This window comes from Callorhinus ursinus, unplaced genomic scaffold (genome assembly GCF_003265705.2).
Source record: "Callorhinus ursinus isolate GAN/ISIS: 27379988/994484 unplaced genomic scaffold, GSC_fseal_2.0 scaffold33, whole genome shotgun sequence".
NCBI classification, from domain to species: Eukaryota; Metazoa; Chordata; class Mammalia; order Carnivora; family Otariidae; genus Callorhinus; species Callorhinus ursinus.
Genome location: NW_027397095.1, coordinates 9,478,311 through 9,505,927, shown reverse-complemented (window position 1 = coordinate 9,505,927; position 27,617 = coordinate 9,478,311). Strand labels below are relative to the sequence as shown.

Here is a 27,617-nt window from a genome sequence, read left to right as displayed (position 1 = left end):
GTTTTTTTTTAAAGATTTTATTTTATTTATTTATTTGAGAGAGAGAGCACAAGAGGGGTAGGGTCAGAGGGAGAAGCAGAGTCCCTGCCAAGCAGGGAGCCCGATGCAGGACTCGATTCCAGGACTCCGGGATCACGACCTGAGCCAAAGGCAGTAGCTTAACCAACTGAGCTACCCAGGCACCCAATTTTTAATAGATTTAGTTTTATCTCAAAACTAAACACTCTGAGCCCATGCTAATTTGCTCATGTAAAATACAGTTCTTTTAATAGCTATGTTTCTATTCAAAACCTTAACACTCTCCTTGCCAGTCAAAAATCAGTTTCTTAAACTCAGCAATATGTAAGAGAAGCCAGAAAAGTCATTTCTTCTTTTGATATTTTTATTTTCTTTTGTTCTCACTCTCTTCTTCTCTCTAGCTAAAATATTGTTTATTCACTATTTTAAAGGGAAACAGTAAATGGGAAAAATAGCCTGGAGAATCCAATCCTTCATTCCATTTTTATTATAAAAATCTAGCTCTATATTCTCATTTCAGTTGCGAGAAATATCAGACTTCAAGTAGCTTAATATTATTGGACAAGATAAAGGGCCATGAAGTGTTATCAGTGACTTGTTCTCAATGCTGAGGTAGTAGCTACCAGGAAATTCTAAAGCCTCTTTTCAGCAAGGCCTTTCTCCCCTTGTGAAAATGCAAACAGCACTGGGAGACCATCCCACAGGGCCTTAAGTGGCTCAGGGTGCCAAATTACTAAGTTTGTCAGATCCTTTTCTGGGTTGGCTTTATGTTTTCCAGGGAGTAGACACAAAGGAAGAAGGTAAACACAAATTCCCTGGTTGCCTAAGGGAACAGCAGCGACCACTAAGACTTGAAAAAGTTACACAAGAAAGCAAGGTCCGCATTCCAAACTTGCTCAAGAAGTTTCTTATATCGAAGGGGGGGTGCCTGGGTGGCTCAGTCGTTAAGTGTCTGCTTTCAGGTCAGGTCATGGTTCCAGGGTCCTGGGATGGAGCCCCACGTTGGGCTCCCTGCTCAGCGGGAAGCCTGTTTCTCCCTCTCCCACTCCCCCTGCTTGTGTTCCCTCTCTCGCTGTGTCTCTCTCTGTCAAATAAATAAATAAAATCTTTTTTTTTTTTTTAAAGAAGTTTCCTATATTGAAGCCTGGGTGCAATGTAGTGTCAGCTGTCTGTGTTGCTGCCTGCTGCTATGTATGAGTTGTAAGATTTCAATTTCAGATGCTTACTCGGGGTTTTTTCTATTTTAATTAGTCCTAAAATGAATTAAGACAATCTCATCATTCCTAATATGCATGCAAGAGAAACAGCCAAAAAAAAAAACCAAAACCAAACAAAACAAAAAACCTACAGTCTTGAATATATAGGACAGTTGAAGAAGTTGACTCTGAAAAATTGCTGGCAGAAAGGAACAACAAGTTCCTCTTGTATACTGTCTCCCTCTACCCCATGGCCTTCATCACTTTTAGAAAATGCTCAAGGATATATATCCTCTAGGGAATTAAATGAACCTGGATAATCAGTAATAAGCCAGGAAGCTGGCCTGCTACTCCAGTCCTTTCTTCTGAGATGTTCTCCCTAAACATCCGGTAATTTAGCCATACCAGATGTTCCCTCAGACGCACCATAGATTGCATGCCTTTATGCTTTTACTTAGTTTAATATATCCACCTTAGATTCACTTTCCTACCTTTCCTAACAGCCAAGTTCCTGGTCATTTTCTAAACCCCAAATAAATGTCATCTTTCTGTAGTACATTCCTAGACATAAAACATGAGATACAGTTAGAAGCTTCCTGGTCTCTTGTTCCATTATCACTTCATATGTACCTCAATTACTCTTCTTATTATGTTATACGGTAGGGGGTTTTGTTTGTTTCTTTTTGTGTTAATTACACCCCAACTTCTACACTGTGAACACTTCAAGGGCAAAAATCCTGTCCTATCACAGTGTATATCACAGTACATGACACATAGTGTGCGCTCAATTTATGTTGGCTGGATTGGATTAGAAAATTGATATTAGAGGTCCAGAAAAGAAAAATGACCAAAATAGCTCTTTCCTGCCAAATGGGGACTTGTTTCTCACAAATGGATTCCCCAGATCTAAAGACCCAGAAAAAATGCTTTTTGACTGGAATATTACTTCAGTACAAGGGCTTTAGGGCAATAATTTCACAGGAGGCCTCTATACTCTTTTTTAGCTACCAAATGGATCAGAATTTCATGAAAAGAGTCTCTCTTTGTTCACACTCGAAATTCTTTCAATCCAGGTGATAAGCAATTCACATTTCATCTAAATCATTTAATAATTTTATGTAATCCATAATGTAATGGATTTAATGAAGGAAAGAGAAGTATAAGACATTGTTCCTATATTCAAGACCCTTGGTAGTTGTGGAGATCATTTTAATGCACAAGAAAAGAGAGTATGACTATCCAAACATGCAAAACTCTGCATTCTGACTATATAAATGTAGGAATTCAAAAAATGGGAAAGTCAACTTAAGAGTCATGCAGCTTGGAATATTTCATGGGTCTTAAAAGATGGAAAGAATTTAATAATGCAAAAAGAGTTGAAATAAAGTCTGCCTGAGACTTAAAAACATCTTAAAGAATTCTAGAGCATGTGAGGAAACAGAGATGATTCAGCCCTAACTCCTCATTTATATAAGAAGATGTAAACCTAGATAGACCAACTGACTTACCCAAGGTTCCACAGTGAATGCGGGCAGAGTTGGGAGAGATCCTTCATTGTTCCTATCAGCTGGAGTCATCTCCTACAACACCTCCTTTAAATTATACAGAGACTATTTTCTATTTGTGTGGGGGGAGATGCACTCAGATGCTTACTTGCTTGCTAGGAGAAACACCCTGCTAAAACATTGTCTAGACCAATTTTTAAAAGAGAAACTAGAAATGGTGACAATATAGCCATAAAAACTTTAGTAAATCTATTGCACTTAAATAACAACAGAAAATGGCTTCTGGGGAGGGGGAGGTGTGAAACTAGAATGACATTTCTATTATAGACTTTGTGTTATAAAGAAGTGAGTTATGTCATCATCTTCACAGGGAACTGGATTTCCCTAGAAATATAATTGAGCTTGTTTTATGAATGGCTTATACTCTTTCCTTCTTTTTTTTCAAAATTAGCCAATGACTAAAAAAAAAAAAAAAAAAGGCAATGCCCAGCAGAGACTACATTGAGACTGGATATCTGAAAGAAGTTTCTTTCTTTTTTACATGCTAATCCCCGACATGCAGTAACAATTTTAATTTATGTCTGGAAGCATCTGAGCTGCAAGAAAGTGAGGCTACCGACATCTGGCTTGATAAACCACACAGCTGTAAGCAAACTGATAAATTAAATTATTTAAGTATCCCCATTTAATTTTCAACATCTCTAAGGACAGGATGACAGACTGAAATGTGTCAAATGCAAAGAAACCAGCCTAAACTCATCTCAAACATGACACTTAAAGTAATTCAATAGTATTCCACATTTTACAAACAGACATGAAAACACATTTCACCCTATCAATATAATTTGTGGTGCCCAAGTAGAATCATGCCATGATATCCCACAAGAAGCATAACTTAGCGTGGACATAAATTTTACTTAAAGATTCAATTATTGTCTTAAATATAGGACTATGTGGAAAAATCTCAGTATGTTGGGTATAATCCCCTCATTCTAATATATTAGAGGAAATGAGACAAGTCATCAGGAGACTTTTGTTCTCCTGTTTTGGGACAACATAGTTATCACCATCATTGCATTTATATATTAATTCATCCAACACATATTTAGAAATACCTACTCCATGCTATGTACAGAGCTAGGTGCTGGGATCTGGCAGTAAATAAAGACTATCCAGCCTACATCATCATGAAGCTTATTATCTCAGTCTCAATGGATAAAATGCACTGATTGTCCTTCTAAACATTGGAAGTCATTAATTCAGGATCAATTTAAGTCCTTTCCCTCCTAGTAGCTCATGAAAGACATATATATAATATCAACCCTAATAAGATATATACACCTGGCTACAAAAGGGATACTACACACATGCAGGAAAAGATGGACTCCAAAAAATCTGGTTCCAAAAGTGATTCGCTCATTGCTGCTAGAGGTAGGAGGTAAACTGCTCCTCAATCAATCACAAACCAAAATACACCAAGTTCCTGCTGTGGGCAAGGAAATACACTAAGCTTTAGGACGGAATTAATGAGCAAGATATTAAACTGTCTAAACTAGAGGTAAAGCTCATAGCAGTGATACCAAAAAAAAAAAAAAAAAAGGAGGGACGTGAAAGACATTATGAAGCAGTGAAGGGACATAATGACAGATTATATATGGAATGCATAGTACAAGAAGAGGGCAAGGAAAACTCAAGGTTTTAAGCCTGAGTAGCTGGAAAAATGATGGTATCACTGACAGAAACTGAGAAGGTGGACAGGGGATCCAACCTTGAAAAGAAGATGTGCTCACCTTTAGAAACATGATGAATTTCAGACATCAGCAGAATATCCAAGGATACACATGTGGCAAGAAGTTGGAGGTATGGGACTATAGTGAAAGAAATAGGTTTTAAACTTGATTTATGTAAGAAATACCAGTTAAAGTTATAAATGTAGATGAAATCCCCAAGTATGAAAAGGTAGAGGGAGGAAAACAAGTAATGGATCTTAAATATATACACAGTTTGAATATAGAAAACAGAAAATAATCCAGGAAGAAATCTCCAGTTTATTTTCTCAAGGAAGATTCATAGGAAATGAACAACATTGATATCAGACAAAGAGAAGGTAAGTTCTTCTCAGAATGGCAATATGGATAGGCACAGGATGAGGGGATACCAGAAAATCAGGTTTCTCTGATTTACCTTATCTATTGATTGATTGATCAATCTTGGCTACTGCAAACATTTTGGGGGGAGCAGAGGGAGAGGGAGAGAGAGAGAGAGAGAATCTGAGGCAGGCTCTACACCCAGCACCCCCCTGACACCGGGCTCAATCTCACAAACCTGAGATCATGCCCTGAGCCAAAATGAAGAGTCAGACACTTAACCCACTGAGCCACCCAGGCGCCCCGGCTACTGCAAACATTTCAAGATTATATTTTCAACTATACATACTAGAATCATTCTTTAGAGGGGTCATGTTAGGGTCCTTTAGTTGAAGTATTCCACAATAAGAACACTCTCTGTGCGGGTGTCTGTAATTCTGCTGCCATATCCAAATGTCCAGTCCAAGATTCAGATGCTTTAACTTAGGAATTCCTAAATTGGGGCACCCAAACAATAAAAACAAGTCAGAGTAAAAATAAAACAGGATTCTTCTTTTAATGGATTTAATAACAAATAGAGATATAAGAAAATAGTAGCCCAAGCCTTATTTGAATAATGGCCATGCCACTTAGTGACCTTAGCCAAATTACTTAACCTCTCCTGGCCTCAGTCTTCTAAACTTCACAATTGGAGATGATAATAGAACAGGCTTCATAAAGTTATTATGGGGATTAAGTGAGATAACAGGTTTAAAATGAATAGAACAGTTCTTGGCATAAAGCAATTGTTCATAACTTGCTAGATCTCTCTCCCATATACATGCACATTTCAATTAGCAACACATAGAAAACTCTGTATAATTTTTTTAAAAAGGAAGCTAAAAACCAAATTGTCTATTGTTATTTAAAATATGTCAGTCACATGGGATTATCTGTCCTAGACAGAAAAGTGAAAGAACAAGGTGAGAAGTCATTTATAAAGACCTTCAACATTTATAAAATAAAAAACACAAACTCAAGAATGAGAAGAGAAAATATAAAGCGAAGAAAGCATATTCACCTTCTTTTGCCAAATGTCAAGAATGAGGAAAAAAAAGAGAAGATCCTCATGTGGTTTGGTAAACTGGAAATTTTAAATGGGAAATTATTATTTGAGGAATGGTCTATATGCAATCCCCATTCGAATTCTAGTCTTATCCAAAAGTATTATCATTAAAAAAAAAAACATAAATGATCGTAAAACACCAGAAATAACTATCAATGCTATGCGGATATCAAATTTTTTCTAGGCCAGTTTTATTTCCTTCCATGATAAAATGACAAGTCAGAGATGAAGGCAAAATGGTAAAATAATCTATTTTGATTTCAATAAGAAATCTGATTTAAATTCTATGACATTCTTAAAAGCAATGAGAAAAAAAAGGCTTACACTAGACTTCAGTAGTCTCAGTATACTGAAGGGCCCTGACAAGCCTGGAGCAGTGCTAAGGAGGGCCAGTGGCAAAACTAAGAAACAAGTAGTGGCAAAAGGGAACAGGAAAAGATATAGAGAGAAAAAATAAGGAGAAAGAAAAAGAAAGGAGGGAAAAATCAGTGCTGTGACAGATTTGTCCAGTTATTATTTATGAAGCACTTAAGAACAGTGCCTGACACATAAATGCTATATATATTTGCTAAAATAAAGAGTTCTACACTCAGGCCTGACGACATGACTCCCTTACCCTTTGTGTAGACATTCATATTCTTGAAAGCAGAAGCCTAGAGCAAATGATTTCTCAAGGTCCTCTGCAGCTCAGCTATTTCATAACTCTATGTTTCTCATCATTTTTAAGAGATTTCACTAGAGGAAAAAAACTGATGATACTGTCGACACATCAGAGTTCTATTTTCTACGTCATCCTTTCCCATTTTACCTAAAGGTATAATAGAACTGCTTTTTAAAAGACAGCATTCATTTGGTAAATTTCTTAGAATTTGTGGGCATTATTGTCAGCATGACTCCCTTTTTTTTATTATTATGTTATGTTAATCACCATACATTACATCATTAGTTTTTGATGTAGTGTTCCATGATTCATTGTTTGCATATAACACCCAGTGCTCCATGCAGAACGTGCTCTCTTTAATACCCATCGCCAGGCTAGCCCATCCCCCCACCTCCCTCCCCTCTAGAACCCTCAGTTTGTTTCTCAGAGTCCATAGTCTCTCATGGTTCGCCTCCCCCTCCGATTCCCCCCCCATAGTAAACACATTAACAACTAGTATTCTTTAAACAGCCTGTTCATTTAAAAGGTAGCCCTTGTCAGTAAGCTCTACTGTAAATCATTTGGTACACGGAACTCTCTGTTCCCATCAGTAATGAAGTAGGCATTTTTATTCAAATGTAGCAGGATGTTCAGCTCCCAGGATAATGATTAAGCAAAGATCTCCTTTTTTATTCTGCAGACAAAGCAGATACCATACTTACAGTTTAGGCTCTCGGGACAAAAATCTTAATGGAGGCCAAGATTTCCTCAGACTTTATGGAAATAACCTTTTAAAAAGTTTGCATTCTGTGGTCCCTCTCTGTGGCAATTCTGATTTCTTTTTTCTGGGGTCAGAATGTTCTTGACAGGTCTCCCACTCCCTTGCTACTTTAATAGTAATGTGATTTCCTCACTTCTCCTCCTAATGAATATTTCATCTGTCTGAAGGAATAATCATTGTGTGTTTACCAAATGACAAAATGACTTACGAAAATGTACTTAACTGGAAATCAACCTTTCTTAGAATTACCAATCTTCTTTGAGCTCCTTCCTCTGCCTCCTCACACTATTGTGAACAGTAAAATGAATAGTAACGTTGTGTGCTCGCTTGTGATTAAAGCTATAAACTTGGTGCAAATTAGTACTCATAGATGGTACTCACATCATACAGTATGTAGGTGTAAGCTTGGATCAGGGCATGCCCATAAGTGCATCTTTTATTTTGTGTTCATACACAGTATACAAAATATTCAAGCATCAATCAAGGTGCTTTTGAACAAAGCAGGGTGTAAAATTAAAAAAAACTAAAAAGGGCACTGAAAACTTGTACTGTTTATGTTAATTTATCATTAAAGCTTTACATCATACACAATGAATTATACCCATCCGATTTAACCAGGTGAGAATGTTGCAAATAAGAGGAGAACAAAATCAGTCATCTATCACACCAGGTGATAGCCAGCCATGTCAGTTAAAATTTAGCTTTCAAAATTGAGGTTCGCATGCAGTAGTATATATAAGTCTGCGATAAAATAGGTAGCTGGTGTGTTCTTGGCAAACAGCCATTTAAAATCATGTAAGTTGAATAGTTTCATCTGACATTTGTCAGACATCTAGCAAAAATAGGACAATATGTGAAGGTCACCAATTCAATGTCTATCCTATAGAAAAGACCCTGGCTACTTCAGATAATGTGCCACACGGCATGGGAGTACATTACTGCTTTGTACTTATTTCAGAATTTTTGTCATTGTTTTTTTTTTCATTTTTCTTTAGCTTTTGAAAAAAAGAATATAAAGTGATTCTCAATATACTTTGGAAGTGTGTTAAGCTGAAGAAATAGTGATTTCAAATTTACTAAGGTGAAATGGAGGGCTGGACTTTGCCTCACCCAAAAGACACTTCTGCTGCATTCAGCTGTCAGGGGAGGAATATCATAGGGCTGAAATAACACCCCTAAAGAACATCTGCTCAGAGAGATTTTCAGAAACCACAAGAGCCATTTCTATTAACTCTGAACCCATTTCCTAAACATCCAATGTGGGACTTCTTGTCGGCAAATATGTATGCATTTCCAATTATGGCTTATCTATAAACACTTAGCAAAAGCCTACAGCCTTGTTTTCAGTTTTATGGTTGTTTTTCTGTTTTTTCCCCCCTTGAGGTAGAGGAATAAGTACCAACTGAGCAATGCTTCCATTTTCTTTAAAAGATCAGAGCTAAATGCTACAAGAAAATGAATGCAATCTACAAGTTAAGGTTCATTATGGGTCTTGCACATGGAGGTGTATGAATGGTTGTCCTACCCACAAAATACAAGTATGTAATCAGTCACTAAGATGAGTAGACTCCAAAAGAGAATGATGGCACAGTTAAATGTATCTTTTCAAGGAAGTTTATGGCAGTAAATGGCTATAATTGACCATCGTATCACATTTCTGCCCACACATTAAGGATGATTCTACAGTTTCATGGAAGTATAAGCTGACAAGTTAATGGAGTATCCATATCTATCCATCGATCTATCAATGTATCGATTATTGATCTGTCAGTCTATTGATCTATCAATCCATCATCTAATCTGTAAGGATATACTATATGCCAGAAAAGTTCAGCTTACCTGTACAACTGCCCCCTTGCAACAAAATCAAGTCTATCTGTTTAATTCTTCTTGCTTAGTATCCACTTCTGCTCCTCTAAAATCTAATAGGCCCTGTTTTATTCCTCATCTCACCATTGCATGTAGGATATTTTATCCTGTTGTAAGATCTTTGTCTACTCTCAAACTTAGAGAGATGGCTTGTAGCTTTGGTATAAAATCTGACCATTACTGAAATAGGCCACACACAAAAAAAGGAAAGAAAATAAAGGAAAAACGGTCAACCTACATGATACTCTCTTACTCTCCCCTACTTAACAGCACGGATATTCTGCCATACTTTGATTTTTCTTTTTGGTGAAGCAGTAGAGAAAGCTAGGTCACTGGAATGTTCAAGGGGAATTTTAAAATGAACATGTTTGGGATTCACTGATCTATACTATAAAAAGGATGATTGTCAGCTATGAGAAAATTTAACACTCAGAAATCCTTAAAGGATTGACTGCACATACACCAAAAGCCCAATCTAACTACATCTGGACCTGTATCTTGACTATTCCGATTTTGCATAATAAGAAGATGATGACCAAACTGAAATAAGGAGATAAACTTTTCTTAAATTAAGAACAAACAAAAACTAAAGCTTGTTATTTTTTTTGAGATTCTCTCATTTAAATGTTTCATATACTCCTCAAACTCAACAGGTATAAAATGGAAATTATTATCCTCACCTACGCCCCCCATTTCCCCCCACCAAGGCCAAAACCTGTACTTTTACTCCCTGAAGGTAAATGGCACCAAAGCAAATGAATGGAGTTGGGGTAGGAGTAGGGGTGGGGTGAGGTGGGAGAAACCGTTACAAAAGAACAGAGTCAAGATATCCAGAAAAGGGCCCAGGGTCTGATTAGAAATCATGTTTAAAGATTTTTAGCTGACCCTAGGGTCATGAAAAATTTTTTTCAACTCAGTTTCAACTTGATCTTAGTAATACTGAGAGGTATTACCATCTACCCAGTCTCCCAAGCCAGAAACCTTTCTCTCACTTCTTATATCTAATGAGTGACCCATGCCTATTAGCATATGTCAAATCTCATGGTTCTCAAAGTGTAATCCCTGGACCAGTGGCATCAGCATCCCCTGGAAACTTGTTAGAAATGCAAATTCTTCGAGCACCTGGGGGGCTCAGTCAGTTAAGTGTTCAACTCTTGATCCTGGCTTAGGTCATGATCTTGGGGTTCTGGGATAGAGCCCCACGTCGGGCTCTGTGCTCAGAGAGGAGTCTGCTTGGGATTCTTTCTCCCTCTCCCTCTGCCTGTCCCCTCTACTCGTGCTCTCTCTCTCAATAAATAAATAAATAAAATCTTGGAAAAAAAAGAAATGCAAATTCTTGGGCCCCACCCCAGACCAACTGAAACAGAAACTCAGGGGAAAGGTCTAGCAATTTGCAACTTAACAAGCCCTCCAAGTGATTCTGATATACATTCAAGTTTGAGAATCATTGTTCAAATCTATCCCTTTATGATTATTCCCACTGTCAACTGCCACCTGGCCCTCATCATCTCTTATCTGGCCTATGGCAACAGTCTCTTAATTTGTTCCCTGGCCTTCAATATTGCATCCTCCAAGCCATCCTTTATACTATCATCTGAGTGAACCCTTCATATCACAAATGTGATTATTAGTGTCCTTCCCTAGTTCCTTCATGCCTATAGAAATGGTTTTTAAACTGTGTTCCTAAGTGAATTTGTTTCCAGCATTGCTCTCATGCAAGACAGAGGCTCAGTAGGTAGTAGACCAAACTTCAAATTTCACAAGTAGCTTTACAAAACCACTGACCAACAAGAGAAAGGAGATACTCCTTGGGACATAGAAGTCCCTCTTGATCTATCCCCAGCCTACCTCTCCAACCTCATCTTTTCTCATGCTTACCTTCCACATCACCCTTTACCTATATAGAAAGAATGCAGCTCCTCCAAGGGACAAGGACTATTGGATGTTTCTTTGCCCCTGCTTCTTTTGCTTAGAACATCTGCCCATCCTTGCCATTTGTTCACCAGATAATGCCAAATTGCTCTTCCCTATCTCCTATCAGTCAACACTTTTAGGATGGCTCCAACATTACTAGCATCACCTTCTACATGAAGCCTTTTCAGATGTCTGCTTCTCATCCCTCTATTAGATGCAACTGATTAGCTTCTCTTCATGCTCTCACAGTGGCAGTAACAGTAGTGAGAGTGATAGCTGATCTTTATGAGCATGTACTATGTTATAGGCAATCATCGTGCAAAGTGCCATCTTAAACCTCACAAGTTTATGCGGTATAAGGTATAATTATTATCCTCATTTTATTTTATTTAATTTAAGCATAATTAGCATACAGTGGTGTTTTAGTTTCGGGTGTACAATATAATGATACAACAATTCTATACATGACTCAATGCTCATCATGATAAGTGTTATAACCCCCATTTTAAAGATGAAGAGACTAAACTTTAGAAAGATTATATTTAATCTACTTGCCCAAGTTGTACAGCAAATATGTGGCAGAATTGGATCACCTTATCTACTTAAACCCCAAAGCATATGTACTTAACCTCTACAGCATAAGGCCCAGGCTCATAACACATGAGTTAGGTAAGCAAGAAATAAGACGAAAGGAGGTGGCAGACATTAGGGAACAGAAGAGGGTACACTCAAGATATAAACATTAAAAAAAAAAGGAAGGGAGGAGGAGAGAGAGGAAAAGAAGAGTTCTGGGTTGCAAACAAAACATATCTGAAGACTGATCCTGAGAAGTAGGCCACTAGCTTGAGACTCCTGTTTCATACTATATTCAATTCCCAACTTTATGCTTGTCACAAAACCCATGTCGGGATAATTTATTAGGATAGTAGTGCCTATATCTTTCTTGCTGCTGTAGGTGTTCCATGAAAGAAAGGTAATTTTCTACTTGTCACCTATCCACAAACCTTGCATCCTAGACATCAAGGCAGAGGGATGAGGGACAAGGGGATGAAATAAAGGGACTTAAGTGGTCCATAGAAGGAGAGAGAAGGAAGGCTATATTCTCCTTGAGACAGTCAGTGGGATTTTAGGGATCTCAAAATGGTTATACTTCTAAAGGTGGGTCCTGATAATGCATATCCAGGAAAAAAAATGGTCACTAGACAAATATCCCTGTGTACCAAGATCAGAATAAACTATGCTTTTTAGCAATCATGACTGCTGACTAGAGACTCTGCTGCAGATTTTCTGTATTGAATAAACCTCAGTGTACTAGTTTTCTATTGCCACTATAATAAACTACCACAGACTTGGTGGTATAAAATAATCCAGATTTATCTTACAGTTCTGGAAGTCAGAAGTCTGAAATGGGTCTTGATGGACTACAGTGAAAGTGCTTGCAGGGCTACATTCCCTTCTAGAGGCTGTGGGGGATAATCCTTTTCCTTATCCTTTCCAGCTTCAAGAGGTCACCCCCATTCCTTGCCTTGTGGCCACTGTCTTCAAAGCCAGCAATGTCGGCCGACGTCTTCTCAAGCTGCCCTCTCTCTGGTTCGCACTTCTGCCTCCCTCTTACAGTTTTAAGGCCCCTTGTGATTACAATGAGTTCACCCAGTTAACCAGGATAATCTTCCTATTTTGAGGTCAGCTGAATGGCAACCTTAATTCTATCTGCAGTCTTCATTCCCCTTTGTCATGTGATGCAACCGATTCACAGGTTCCAGGGATTAGGATATGGACATCTTTGGGGGGCCATTCTGCCTACCATGACCAGTGATTCTTAAAGACTTTCTGAGTCGGGAGCTATTTGAGATTATATATCTCACTGCCCTATTGAGTAGGTTCTGATATGTGAATATTTTTAATTAAAATATATAATACGAATGCCATGAACAAATAAATTCATATGCATTCCATACCTACAAGCAATTATTTTATTTTTCTGTGTATAAGTCAGGCCTCACCTCTCTACCATGAGCTTGTGGTTGGGGACTATGACCCTTATCGGTTTTTGTTTCCCTAGCACCTAGTACCATGCTTGGCACACTGTAGAAATTTTTGTTTGTCACAGTAATAAATAAGTGAAAGATGCTTCTTCTGGGGGGAAAAAAACATTTGTAGAATTGTATTTGTTACTTAGTTCAAAGCTATACATATCTCGAAAGCTGAATCTAGTGCCAAAAAAAGGAAAGGGAAGCTGAACATACACTATTTTAAAAATCCATTTAAAATAGATGTCAGAGGTGTTTTTTAATTATTTCGACTATGGATCATTCATCAGTGGAATAAGGAGCAAAAAAGAAAAGGGAACTGCTCCCCTAAACCATATGAATTCTTATATTTCATTTCAAATCAATAAAGGGAAAGTCACTTCTAAAATATTATGATTCATGAACTTTATTTACCACTCTTTCTTTTGGTTTGATCAGAATAGCCATCTCTGTATGGTACTAGAATTGTTGATATTTTATTGCATCACCACATCTCATTACTATGTAGTAAACGCTATTATTTATGGCCACTACTCCATCTGATGTGAGACAGAAAAATTATTGAAGGCTTGCTATCTCAGGAACAGGCATTTTATAGGGATGAAGGGCTGACTAGGAAGAGTCAATGGTCCTTCAGCTGCCCCTCAGATCATTAACTCCAAGTGGTTATTTGCTCCCAGGCACTGTCCTATGCGTAGGTTGTTACTGCTGTGATATGCAGATGAAGAAGAATATCTTTTAAGGGCTTTACTATGAGCTCAATGCTCATGAAGGGTGCCAGATTGAAAGCACTGGAGTCTGAACTCATCGGGTTATGCACTTGGCTGGTTCCAAGTTACAGAAAGATGCCTGACCTTGAATGACCACCTTGCAAGAAGGAGAAAACATAAAGTTTTGCTGAATTTCAAGAGACTTAGGGGCAGCACATCAGTATCCCAAAGTTAAGCATGTTTATCAAGGAGGAAAAAAGGACTACTAACTAAAATTCTACTTGACTCTATTTATTATAATGCCAGTACTGGTGTGTATGTGATGGTGGGGGGGCAGTGGTGTTGGGAGCCACAGTTACTTTAACATAAAACATAAATGCCCTATTACGGATGCACTAAAACACTTAAAGAAGCAGCCATCTTTTTAAGAGCTGGTATGTGTTTTTGCACACTTGAGAAGGGTCCTTAACTTTCCCAAAATCATAGACTGAGGAGGAAGAAAGTTAGAGCTATCCAAAGTTTTTATTACAGATATGAGAAAACCAAGGCTCAGAGTGGAAAAGTGACCCAAGGAGGACAATATCAGCAGTATAAGACCGGGAGCAGAGCCTAGATTTCCTGATTAATGGGCAAAGGCTTTTCTAGTATACCATGTTGTCTCTCTAAGGGAGGAAAACTGGCTGCTCTCTGAACCTTTTAAATATTTAGTGCCAATTATTTTTGTAAGTGTGCATTCTTTTGGCCTTTTAGGCATTTTTCCTCCATTCTGATCTAGTCATTCACCTAAGGTTAGGAAGACTATTATTTTTCACACACTTAAGCCTTTATAAGTATGAAAAAATACCTCTCAGTTAATATTACACAACTGGCAGACTCACAATTCCCAAAATAAGAGCATTATTTTCACAAATGATACAAAATGCAAAAATCTCAACTTCCTTCCTCAGTGAGTTTCTTCTTTAATTCTGTCATTTTATTTTCTGATACATTTTTTTCCTATAGTGATCAAAATTTTTGGCAATAGTATTCCCTAAAGGCAGTACCTCAAGAAGAATGGCAAATGGAACTACATGCATAGTAAAAACGGACAAATCCATTTAAAATTCCCATTACAGATTAATCTCAATTAACTGGAACCCAATTAAAAAAAAAACCTTAACGTAAGGTTTGTACTGTATTTTTCAATTGACAATGCAAATTCCAAGACTTTAAGGATTTCATTTTTTATGTAATCTCATTGTTTTACATACTTTAGAGAAAGTATCAAGTGATTCCAAAGACTTATCACAAATTCAGATCATCCTTTTGACTTTTTTACAAGTTGGGATGAGAATTCATATTTGAATAATAATGTGTAGCACTACCAAATATAGGTACCAAAGGAAAAAAAATTAATATTCTTTATTTCTTACTAAGTACTGAATATTGACCAATATTTTTAATAAGAACGAAAGCCAATGAGGGAAGTCTTTCAGGTAACTGTAGATTTTGATTAATCTAAAAGTCTCCCCACCTTGCCACATTTTCTCGCATATTCCATCTACCAGTGGACTGAATAGAGGAGCAATTGCTTTATCAGTATTCCAGGCGAATTCTATCTACTTTGGCACATTTACCAAAAGAAAAGTCACAATAACTTTTGCCCAGTAGTTGTGCAATAAATATTTACTGAGTGTATAGACAGGTAGAGGGATGGATGAAAGGAAGGATGGAAGGGTAAATAAATGAATGCAATACCATGTCAATACAGATATTTTACTTGAGACTTTCCTAAAAAATTAAAACATTCATTTTAGGAGGCAAATATTTATTTTGTCAGTAAAATTCTCTGAATGAAATTTTTTCCATTGATACGGAGAAATGCCATGCTTATTTTCAATCAGTAAGAACTACTAAATGGTTCTACAAACATCCTCATTGGCCACTGCTGTTCCCTTGTACTTTGCAGATATTCCCATTAGTCAAGGAGTCTCTTGGTTTTAGCAGCTGTATATAGAAAAGGTCACAGGATCATTCAAATATGTAGGACAGCTTGCATATTTGATTTTGCAAAGACTCTCTAACAATTATGGCATACAGACACAAACTTATCTATACCATGGCCAAATAGGTTTTTAAAGGTTTAAAATAATGCATTTAATTTACATGATACTCAATGAATATAACTGATTATAGCAGTGAAACATTCCGTTCCTTTCACATTATACAACAAAGTGTTCAATTCCCCAAGTAAATTTCAGTGTAGAATGCACATACCTTGATAGATCCAGAAGTTATGGGAATCAAAAAGGAGACAGCTGAATAAAGGTCACCCTTGTAATTCCTGTAAACAAATTAGGCCAAATTATCCTTCAAACATATGTACAAGCAGGTCCAAAGCAGTCCTTCTATGAGGGAAAGGAAGAGACACATGAGGGGTTGGAGTGGGAGGAAGCATGGGTGTTGTGAATGTAAGACTTCATTTTGCAATTCACAAGGAATAATGGGGTCAGTCTCTCAAAAGGTCTGCTTGAAACTTCAAACAATCATATTAACTATGTTGCTAATAAAGAATTTAATTAACAATGAGTATACCTAGAGGGCTATGGAATTCTCACCCACAAAGACTGTCCCAACTTAACAATATTCAATTATTGCTCAATATACCACTCATTTTGAGACGAAATACCCACAATTTCAAGTTTTCACCAATGTAAATAATTTATGGTAATTTAAATTTCTTATAGTAAAATAGTCCTTTATAGTTTACCAGAAACGTTCATATACACATTTCATTTAATCCTCAAAACAACCCTGAGGAAACAGGCTGAGAGGTTAAATGGCTTTGCACGGAGTCACATGTGTGGTTAGTGGCAGAGCCAGGACTAGAATCCAGGTCCCATCACTTTCAGCTCAGTCATTTTTCCAATGTCCCACATGACTTCCTTCATGACAGTTATAAAATTAACTATATGTCTCCGTGGGTCACACTTGGTACTGGGCAGTAGGGCAGAAAATATGTCCTATAATAATCTCTACTATTTCACCCAACTTGAGAGATACATGTTTCTCTACATATACACACATGTGTGTATGTGTGTATACATATTTTATTGAAACAGAAATGTTAACAATATATTGATAAATGAAAAAAAGCACATTATAAAGTACTTACATGAGTCCAGCTTTTAAAAAGACATATATGTATGTAAAATATATATGATTTTCATCTTTCTGTGTCTATATTTTCTAATTTTTCTATAATGAACAAATATTACTCGTACATAAAATAGCTATGTTTTAAATTCTTCAAAAAGCCATTTTAGGTGGGTGGGGGGATGGAGGAAATATGGGGTGGGAGTGAAGGAGGGCACTTGTGATGAGCACCGGGTGTTGTATGGAAGTGTTGAATCACTATAGTGTATACCTGAAACTAATATTACATTGCATGTTAACTAATTGGACTTTAAATTTAAAAAAAAAAGCTTCAAAAATCCATTTTAGAAAAGGCAGTGTGGTGAATTAAAACAAAAGGAAAAGGAAAACAAAAACTTTAAACTTTAGTATTCCAATATTTTATGATTGGCACTCAATTAACCTTACGGCCCCAATTTATAAATCAAGTAATCCCAAAACTTATTCTTTTTATATTGAGGCAAAATCTCAGTAATAAGGGCAAACAATTTAAAAATTTTTTTAAATGTAGGTCAATAATATTATTGTCACCTTTGACAAAGATCATCAATGTGACCTTGTAATGATAATAATAGAGTATTATATTATTACTAATGATCTCCATATCCAATATGCTATATATAAATCATTCATAATAGACTGAAGTAGTGCTCTTGATTAGTTGCAATCTAACTGCCTAATGTGCATTTTTTATCACTGTTAATGTTGCTCAAGAAAGGCATAGTTCTGCTTAAGCGTTCATGTGGTTCCATAATAGTGCTAAGTTAGAATCTTTCAAGGGAAGACATTTCAGAAAGTACTTAGATCTAGACTACAAAAAAGTATTTCTGGCTCTTCTGCCACATATACCAGAGCAAGTCTGTAGAAATCGGCTTCATACCCATCAGGCTGATTCTGTAAGGAGGTTAGCAAAAAATGCTTTAAAAAATAAACTGCCCTATATGCAGCATTTTGCCTTGGTGAGATACACAGAGAACTGGGAAGCAAGAGGGCTTTTAAATGATTTAGTTCTTCTCTGCTCACTTCTCTACTGCCTTCAGACTGGAGGCTTTAGGAAGATATCCTTCCCATTTATGACTAGAGAAGGCCAGTTCATACATGGATCTATATGAGATACCCCAGGTTATTTGCCATCACTTACCAGTTCAAACATGTACCACTCCCTCCACTTTCACCTCTTTATTTCACTCAAGAATTCATTTCCAAAAAAGAAATTGCTGACTGTCTTAATACTGCATGTGGGCTAGGTACCCTTTAGGAAAAAAAAAGTTAGAATGTTTGACAGGACCATCACTGAATGCAACCAAATAATGCACACCAGAGGCAAAAACAGCAGAAGCCACAAATGTTAGAAATGCATGTCACACTACTGACTATTGGTTTTGGAGATAAGCTAGAGCCTGCAAGCAGAGTCCTAAAGCCAAATCTGAACATCTCATTAAGAGTACATCTAACCCACACTTTAATTAGTGCCACTGACTCTTGTTTGGTCCTACATAGAGAATAATATTCTACATCCTTCAATGAAACCATAATCTGAGATTGGCTGTGGAGATGAAATGCATAAATTGAAGGTGAACGAACAGAAGAATGGTCTAAGAGTCTGGTTAAAAAAATACATACATATATATATATACATGGATATGCATAATCAAAATATGCATATATGTGTGTATGGATAGATATCTTTCTCAGATGCATTTAAAAAGTGTAATTCCTATTTGTTTAGGAAATGGGCCATTTTTTACTTGTTTTCAATAATTACTCAATTATATACTAATTATAACTATAACAACTTATTAACACTTTCTATTTTCAAGGGACTTTGGGCTGCATATAGGTCACACTTTATTTTACTAATGAGTATATCTTTACATATTGCTACACATACTCTGAAAGCCCTAATGCTATTTTTCTAATGGGACGTTTACTCAAAGACCTTGTAGAAAATAATTGTGTTAATAACAGAGACGGTTTCCCCCATTACAATGATCAGTACTCTCAGACAATTAATGCTGCAACACTCTGTATTGTCACTTTCTTCCTCAGGCCCTAGAGAACTTCTAGGTTTACATTATTGGCTGCAGCTTCTTTTTTTTCTGGCAATATGGGCATTTCTAATGATGAGACCTGCCAAAACTTGTCAATGCTATTTTTCTTCTTTTCCATTAGAGGTGACTGTGGCTGAATAGCCAAGCAATCTATAGTCTAACTTCACTTAATTGTTTTTACTACATGACATGAAGAAATATAGTGAGTAATCACTCCTGTTTTACATGAAGCAAATTGCTAGTGCTCTCCACAGCAATATGAAGAAGTCTTAACTTGCCTAATCTCCCTTGAACATCCTGTTCAAATCCTGACAGAGTAAACTCAGCCCTCCTTGGTTCTTCAATGACTAAAGACTAGATTGGATCAGTGGATTTCAATTATTTTCCCTGTCTGTATATCTCTTCAAAACAAAGCAGCCAGAGAACAGTTGGTCCCAATTACAACTGGTATATTTCTCTCCCTCTAACACCATCTCTCAAGGAGAACAGGTTTACCCTCTTTGTTATTTATTACCTAAACCTCACTTCTAAGGTGCAATATTTATTTTTGTGTTTTTTGTTTCCTCTTTGTTTTGTAAATGTACTTTTCTTTTTAAAAAGGTTTTATTTATTTGTCAGAGAGAGAGCACAAGCAGGGGGAGCGGCAGGCAGAGGGGGAAGCAGGCTCCCCTCTGAGCAGGGAGCCCATGTGGACTCAATCCCAGGACCCTGGGCTCATGGAGGACCCTGGGATCATGACCTGAGCTGAAGGCAGACACTTAACCGACTGAACCACCCGGACATCCATAAATGTATTTTTCTGCAATGAAAGTTATACAGACCTACTGTAGAAAATCTGGGAAATACTGAAGGTATAAAGGAAAAAAAATCACCTAATACCCACCTCCCCCAGACATAACCACTTTTAGCACTTTGTGCATGGTTTTCCAGTCTTTTTTTTTTCTTTCTTACATAGTGGGTAAATATAATTTTGAATACTGCTTTATCACTTGATAGCATAACATAAACATTTTCCTTTTATCATAAAATATTTGTAAACATTATCTTTAATGGCCATAAAGTATTACATTGTCTAGATGTACCATAAATCACTTAGCAAGTCCCTTGTTGAACATTTAGTTTCCTTCATTTTTTCCACTATTACAAATAATTTCTGGTAAAAATATTTGCAAATAAAGCTTTTTCTGCACTTTGCATTATTTCTTTAGGAAAAATTCCCAGAAGTAGAATTATTGGGTCAGACGGCTCTGAGCATTTTTAAGGCTTTTGCTTCAAACTGCCAAATCTAGACCAACAAACATTTCATCATGTCCTTATATTCATGCATTTATTCAACCAGTACTTACTAAATACCTACTATGTACCAGGCACTGTGCCAGGTGATATGGATGCAGTAGTGAAGGAAACAGACACAAAGTCCATGCCCTCATAGAGCTAATATGCTAGTAGATTTGACAAGTTATAAATAAACAAAAGTACAGTGTGATACCAGGTAGTGATGAGAAATATGAGCAAAAACAGAAGTGTATAAAAGCATAGAAAATGAAGAATCATGACAGGACTCATTACATAGGATGGCCAAGGAAGGCCTCTATGATTAATGTTTGATCAAAGATCTCAATGAAGCAGGAAAGTAAGCTTATGGAAATCTTGGAGAAAATTCATTTCACGCAGTGGAAATGGCAAGTGCAAAGGCCCTGAGAAACAAAAATGCATGGCATGTTTAAGGAACAAAATGGAGGACAGTGTAGCTAGAATGTTATGACAAGGTTTGGTAGGGAAAATAGTAAGATGCGAGGCCCAATAGAGACCAAATCATGTAGGGCCTTGTAGGCCATGGTAAAGACTTTGAAATTATTTTTTAAATTTTATTTTAAGCATGAGAAGAAGGCAGCCATTGGAGGGCAAAGAGCAGGAAAATCACAAGATCTTATTTATGTTTTAAAAGGATCACCCTGGGGGCACCTGGGTGGCTCAGTCGGTTAAGCATCTGCCTTCGGCTCAGGTCATGATCCCAGGGTCCTGGGATCAAGCCCTGCATTGGGGGCTCCCAGGCTCCAGGGCTCCTGGGAACAGGGGGAGCCTACTTCTCCCTCTCCCTCTCCCCCCACCCCATGCTTGCTCTCGCTCTCTCTCTTGCTCACTCTATCTCTCTCAAATAAATAAATAAAATCTTTTAAAAAAACAAATAAAAGGATCACCCCAGCTGCTATGTGGGAAATTATAGAGGGGCGAAAATGTATATAGGGGCATAATTAGGAGGCTATTTCAGTATTCTAGGTGAGAGATGATGGTGGTTTGGTCTAAGGTGTTAATGATGAAAGAAGACAAAATGTTTCAGACAGGATATAGTCTGAAGGTATAGTCAACAGCATTTGTTCATTGATTAGATGTCAGGTGTGAAAAAAGATGAATCAAGGACTCTAAGGTATGGTACTTGAGCAAGTGCACTGAGCATTATCTTACAAAACCAACAAAAAAAAAACCCTTGTTTTTGTTTGTAATTTGCATTTAGATTATTGGAGAATGAACTTTTTCACATTTATTGGCCATTTTTATTTCCTTGTGTAAATAATCTTTTCATGCATTTGTCTAGATGGCATTTATAAAATCCTTTCCTCCCTTAACTTCTATTTCACTATTTTCTGGTTTGCCTCTTACCTCTCTGACCTTAATCTGACTTCCTTTCTCTTGAAGGTTTCTCTTATTTCACCAACCTCTTAAGTTGAGTGTTTCTCAAGATTTCATCCTTGCTTCTCTTCTTACTCTATATGCTCTCCCTAGGTGAACTCCCCTTCCTATTCCTATGATTTCAACTACTACACTGACCAACGACACACAAGTATCTACCTCCAGACCTCATCTTCAGATCTGTAATTTCCATCTGTTACAAACCATCTCCATCTGGGTGTCAAGATGGTGTCTTACCTTAAATAAATTCAAACCTGACCTCATTATCCTCACCAAAACTGACTTTTTCTTCTACGTTCCCTATATTGCTCAATGGTATTACCTAATTTCCCAAGCCAAAGTCACCAAGTCACTCCTCCCTCTCCCTCACCCTCTAAATGTTTTTACTTTCCAAGTCCCAGTAGGCTACCTTATGAGTGGCTCTTGAATTCCCCACCGCCCATCTTTACTATCACTGCCTTGGGTCATATCCTCATAATTGCTCAGAGTTGCAACACAGTCTCTCATTGTCTCACTGTTACTACTCTTAATCCACTTCAATCCATTCCTTATACAGCTATCGTCTTTCTAAAACCCAAAATTTGTGACCCCCCCCACTTTAAAGCCCCTCATCTAATTTCAGAGACTCTGCTACAACATAGTACATTGCCTGATTTTGGATAAACGGCAGAAAAACGACCATTCTCCAGTATATCTCTCTGTACAGGAAAATCTTAATACATTCATTTACCCCACAAATATATACTAAGCACCTTCTGTGTGTCAGGCACATAGATATAAAACAAGACATTAGCCCTGACCTCCATTCCCCCACCTGGATAGGAAATAAAATGAAACTCTACTATCCTGGGTTGGTATTCTCCCTTGCTAATTTAGTCTTGGGCCCTTTCACAATCCCTTCCCATGTGAAATGTGTTTCCCCATATTCTCTTGACTAAAAAATTCTCAGCTGTTCTTTAAAAGCCAATTCAAGGAGTGCCTGGGTGGCCCAGTCGTTAAGCATCTGCCTTCGGCTCAGGTCATGATCCCAGGGTCCGGGGATTGAGCCCCACATTGGGCTCCCTGCTCAGGGGGGAAGCCTGCTTCTCCCTCTCCCACCCCCCTGCTTGTGTTCCTGCTCTCTCTATCTCTCTGTCAAATAAATAAAATCTTTTAAAAAAAGCCAATTCAAATGACACATTTATAAAACTATATCTACCTTTGAGCTTCCAGAACATTCTAATTATTCCTCTTCTAGAGCATCTGTTACATGATAACAATATGCACATAGGTCTGTCTCCTCCATTAGAATCTAAGTTTTAAAGGTGTCCTTGTATCACTGGGTAAACAGAGGTATTTTTAAAAAGTTTTGGTGAATGAATGAAGAAATTAACAAAGTTTTTTCTTCATGAAGATTGTTTTATGATGTATAATCAAACCCGTGTAATACTGAAGTCTTCAGGAAAAGAAGAGGACAGTCCATGAGACCTAGAAAGTCTTCGTGGAAAAGACTTGAGACTTCAACACACATTGCCCCAGAAGTCTGTGTAAAGTTGATTCTTTTTCTGCCTTTTCAACAACAAAGAAGTCCCAGGTATTTTGCTAAATATCTGGGACCAGTATTCTCTCGTTACATCTATTCTTGTTTTACACATTTTCTCAAACATGTTTTATTCCATGTTTTACAGAAATATATTGCTAAAATTTTCTCTATTCTGTGTTGAATTACCCTTAAAATATTTCCGTTGCACTAAATTCTAATTGTTTACATTAAAATTACCTCACTTTCACAAGTTGTCCAATGCTTCATTAAGGCAATATCTCAAATACGGGAAAAGAACAAAACAATGAAAAAAAATGTAGCACCCTTGTGTTAACACTTCATGGGTTTGAAACCAAAAATAAATGGTGTCACACCTAAGTGTTGACATTTTATTACACTAAACATGAAAGATAAATCACAAATGCACCAACAACATATGGATATGTGCACAGCTTATATCTGTAATAAAGAATAAAAACCCAGGAAATCAGTGTATTATTTTAGCTTCTACCTAAGATCATTGAGAGAATGTATGAGCCAAAAACAATACAAAGAATAATATTTCCCATTACACTTAGAATTCTCTAGGATACACATAAAGAAACAGTCAGATTTAGAAAAAGAATAAAAAAATTAATCGCTGCCAATACTTTAGTGAGTATCCCAGAGCTTCCTGTCATAAACCTATGCACTACCTCAATTCTTAGAAAGAAAGAAAAGAGAAAGAAAGGGAAAGAGTAAGAAATGAGAATGATTTTATTGTTATTTCAAAGCACAAGAGTCTTCTCAAATCTAAGCTATAGGTATCAATTGGCCAATCAACTGCACAGCCTTCTTCCTTAGAGGTCACTAGATCTCATTAGTGAAATTAATACTATCTTTCCAAAAGGAGTCTCTTATTTGACTTGCATAGTAATAATGTCAATGCTTCTCTACATTGCTTAAAGCTCTAAACATATGAGTCACAGTCACAAAGATATATTCATTTCAAGCATAGATTAAGCAAATAAATGATGTATGTTTCTGTAAATGATGCTTGTGAAATTCATGTCAAAAATGTACATATACTTTTTAATAAATATTCTTTTGGAAAAAAATTCCATCCCCACACATATAAACACAAACATATTTTGGGGATAGTTAATAGAGCAGGAGATCACACATCAATATCACTCAAAAGCTTGCAATTAAGCAGAGCAGCTTTTAAAAAAGAAAATCATTAATGCTAAAGGGAGGTAATGCACAGAGTATGAATTCGAAACTTTGATCAGAAATGCGTTGTTGATAGGAATTGAGTTAGCTAGGAACATTTCAGATTTAGAAGGCTTCCAGTCACCCTGTAGTTGTAGTGTATTTATACACCTCTATATTTAAACACAGGTGGTAATTAGCAAGATTGAGACACATTTAATAAGGCATCATCATAGGTGCAAAGGATGTGTAGCATAAGATGAGTTCATTATCAATAACTTCCCAGAATTAATCATCTCTTAGGACATTTAATTTTAAATGTACCTGAAAAAACCTGGATTATTGAGATAGGCCATCTGCAGAATCTTTTTCTAATTTCTCTGAACAACTGAAGAGTTTTCTTAAAATGCCTATATACAGCTGGGACACAGAGATTATAATATCTAATAAACCAACTGACCATCTAATCTGGCACCTTCTCTTTGACAGGTGTCTAAACCAGATAGAGCCATGAGAAGTAATATAAACACTTAGAATCCACCAATTATACAAAACCATGCAACTGGGAAATTTTCTCCTTGACCTTAGCCAATGATCAGATTTTCCCTGAAGTATGTAAGGTACTTTTACTTTGGCTGCTTTAAAAATCCTCATTCATACAGGCAACTAAAAACATTTAACTATGATTCCAAACATTAAAATGAAAATGGATTTCCTTTGATATAACCATATAGGGATTCTACTCCAAGTTTTATATATACAACTGCATCAGCATCTTGAATATTCACAGTACCTTACATCTAAATAGGAAAATAACTGAAAAGTAAATATACAGTAATTTCAAAAGGGAAACTGAGGTTATAACACCAGATCATTATTTGGATGAATAGCCAAAATTCATTGATCAGATATTTGGAACCATCCAGATGACTGCTATTTTACATTGTACATCCAAACGCCAAGCATCTGCTGAAAGGCCAGAACAAATGGACATGATACAGAAGAAGGACACAGACAGATACTAGGAAATCTACATGTTCGACAATGATGATTGAATTTTTCATGTTTTACTCAGATATTTTCATATCATACCAATATGGCTTAAGTAACAAAAATAAACCAATTAACAAAATAATATGCAATTCAATACCTCACAAATGGATATCAATATCATCAATATTCCCTAAACTGTAAAAATGTAAATATTATTTTTCCTACATTTTTAAATCACTACTCTATTCTATCATTAATAATTCTGTCTGGGATATTTATATTTTGAAATTCTAGTCAAAATACCTGGTGACATATAAATATAGATCTTCCTTCTTTTTTCATCACCAAAATCCTTTTTGGGAATCACTCTTTCTTAGCCATAATATAGAAATTTGTTTACAGCCATAAATTCACAGGAAAAATATTAGTTTATCAGGACCCATAGCTGATAATATCGCAAAAGGCTTAACATGGATTGCAATTCAGCTCATATTAGAGTTTGTGATTCCAAAATTCAATTTTGTAAGTGATAATCAGCCACAAAAATGTTACCACAGAATACGAGAAACATTAAAAGGCAATTTCCTCATCGCTGACTACTTATCAACTGACAACTTAGTCAATTAAAATTAAAACAATCAGTATGCTTTATGGTGACGGGTAAAATGAGTGTTTTACAGATTTCAAATAAATGTTTTCAAATCCATTTGGTCTCTGTAATAAAAAAATGGGGCATAGATATTTTAATAAAATTGTTTTTATATTTGGAAAGGAAAAATAACCAATACTACTGGAAAATTCAAGCATCATTTATATTTAACTTTACTATGATCGCTAACTAGGCTTCTTCAAAGTCTACAAAATCATAATTTGAAAGAACATATTTTTTCAATATAATAGCTATTATGAAACTATTTTACAGCTATGAATGTCATCATAGAACAAAAACGCTCTGTAGCACACATAAATACCAACAGGAATGCACAAATCAAGCCTCTATTTCTGTGATTAGTTTGAAAGAACTGCTTGAGTAGGGGACAAACAGGGTAAGCGGTAAGATTTTCAGGAAAATGATAGAGATGGCACTGATTTTTGTTCTGCTTAATCATTTATTGCTCACAAATTCAATTCCCCAGCCTTTTACGGTTACTTTCAGGGACCAACAGGCTGGCATGAAATTAAATTAACAAGCAGGTTCCCACCCTGAATTAGTGACTCCCAGCTGTCTGTCCCGTCTAGTTTCCATGGCAGTGGAAGAATCGGTGGAAAATGAGGTGCAGAAAATTGTAAGAAGCCAACATATCAAACTCTTTAAGTTGATTTCTTTAAACTGATGAATCAGTAGCGGGGGCGTAGGGGGGAGGTAGAATTGAAGTTAAAGTTTTTAATTTCCTGGCTTGTTGAAAAGGCCAGTGTGTTTCTGTTTTTGTAATTGTTAAGGGATGCAAGCAATATCTTACACATTTCATAGAAGGCTGTAGATTCAGGATGGCATATAGTTCATTGTGTATTTTATAGTACTCCGAAAGTGTTTAAGGTACTCTACATTATTTTGAAGTGTTTCATTTTATTTTTGCTTTCTTTTTTTGGCATAGATATTAAGATTCATCAGCCTGTTAAATGACTCCAAACATTCAGGGACTGAGTAAAAAATTCTCTCAACCAACCAGATGTTTGTTGGCATCACCCCAAACAGCTGGATGTTTGACGGAACTTTTCACTCACATATTTGAGATAGAGCCATAGAGACATGTTATAAGCGCCCAGAAAAAAAATACTAATCTTGGCACATACCTACCATAAACACAAGTATGAAGGCTCAGAGTAAGAGCTTCACAGGGGGTGAGCCACCAGTATAAAAAGAGATTATTTAACACATTTTCCTATGTCCATTTTCCAATTAACTTCTCCACTCACACAGTTAGAGTAGGGTGGGAATGGAGAACCCAATATTTCAGAATCATTACATCACATTGAAAACATCATCCAAGAGGTAGTGGTTAGTTGGCATATATGCATGTTTCACCATATGCTCTTGTTTACCTAAAGTAGAGAGCTTGGACAGGAAGTAAAAGTCAGATTTTTTTTAAAAAATTGTAAATTATCCAAGATTATAATTCCAGGTCTAGAAATGAGTCCT

The 27,617-nt window shown here is 36.6% G+C and overlaps 1 protein-coding gene across 4 annotated transcripts in view; it reads right to left on the bottom strand.

The window, feature by feature from the left end:
• TENM1 (teneurin transmembrane protein 1) overlaps positions 1 to 27,617 on the bottom strand; it is a 772,415-nt gene that overhangs the window by 740,222 nt on the left and 4,576 nt on the right. For 3 of the 4 annotated variants that reach the window (XM_073879177.1, XM_073879176.1, XM_073879178.1), the window contains exon 2: positions 16,112 to 16,178. The exons of the other annotated variant lie outside the window; for it this stretch is intronic. The gene's annotated coding sequence lies outside the window, so the exon portion shown is untranslated. The remainder of the gene's footprint in view (positions 1 to 16,111; positions 16,179 to 27,617) is intronic. 4 annotated transcript variants of the gene reach the window in all.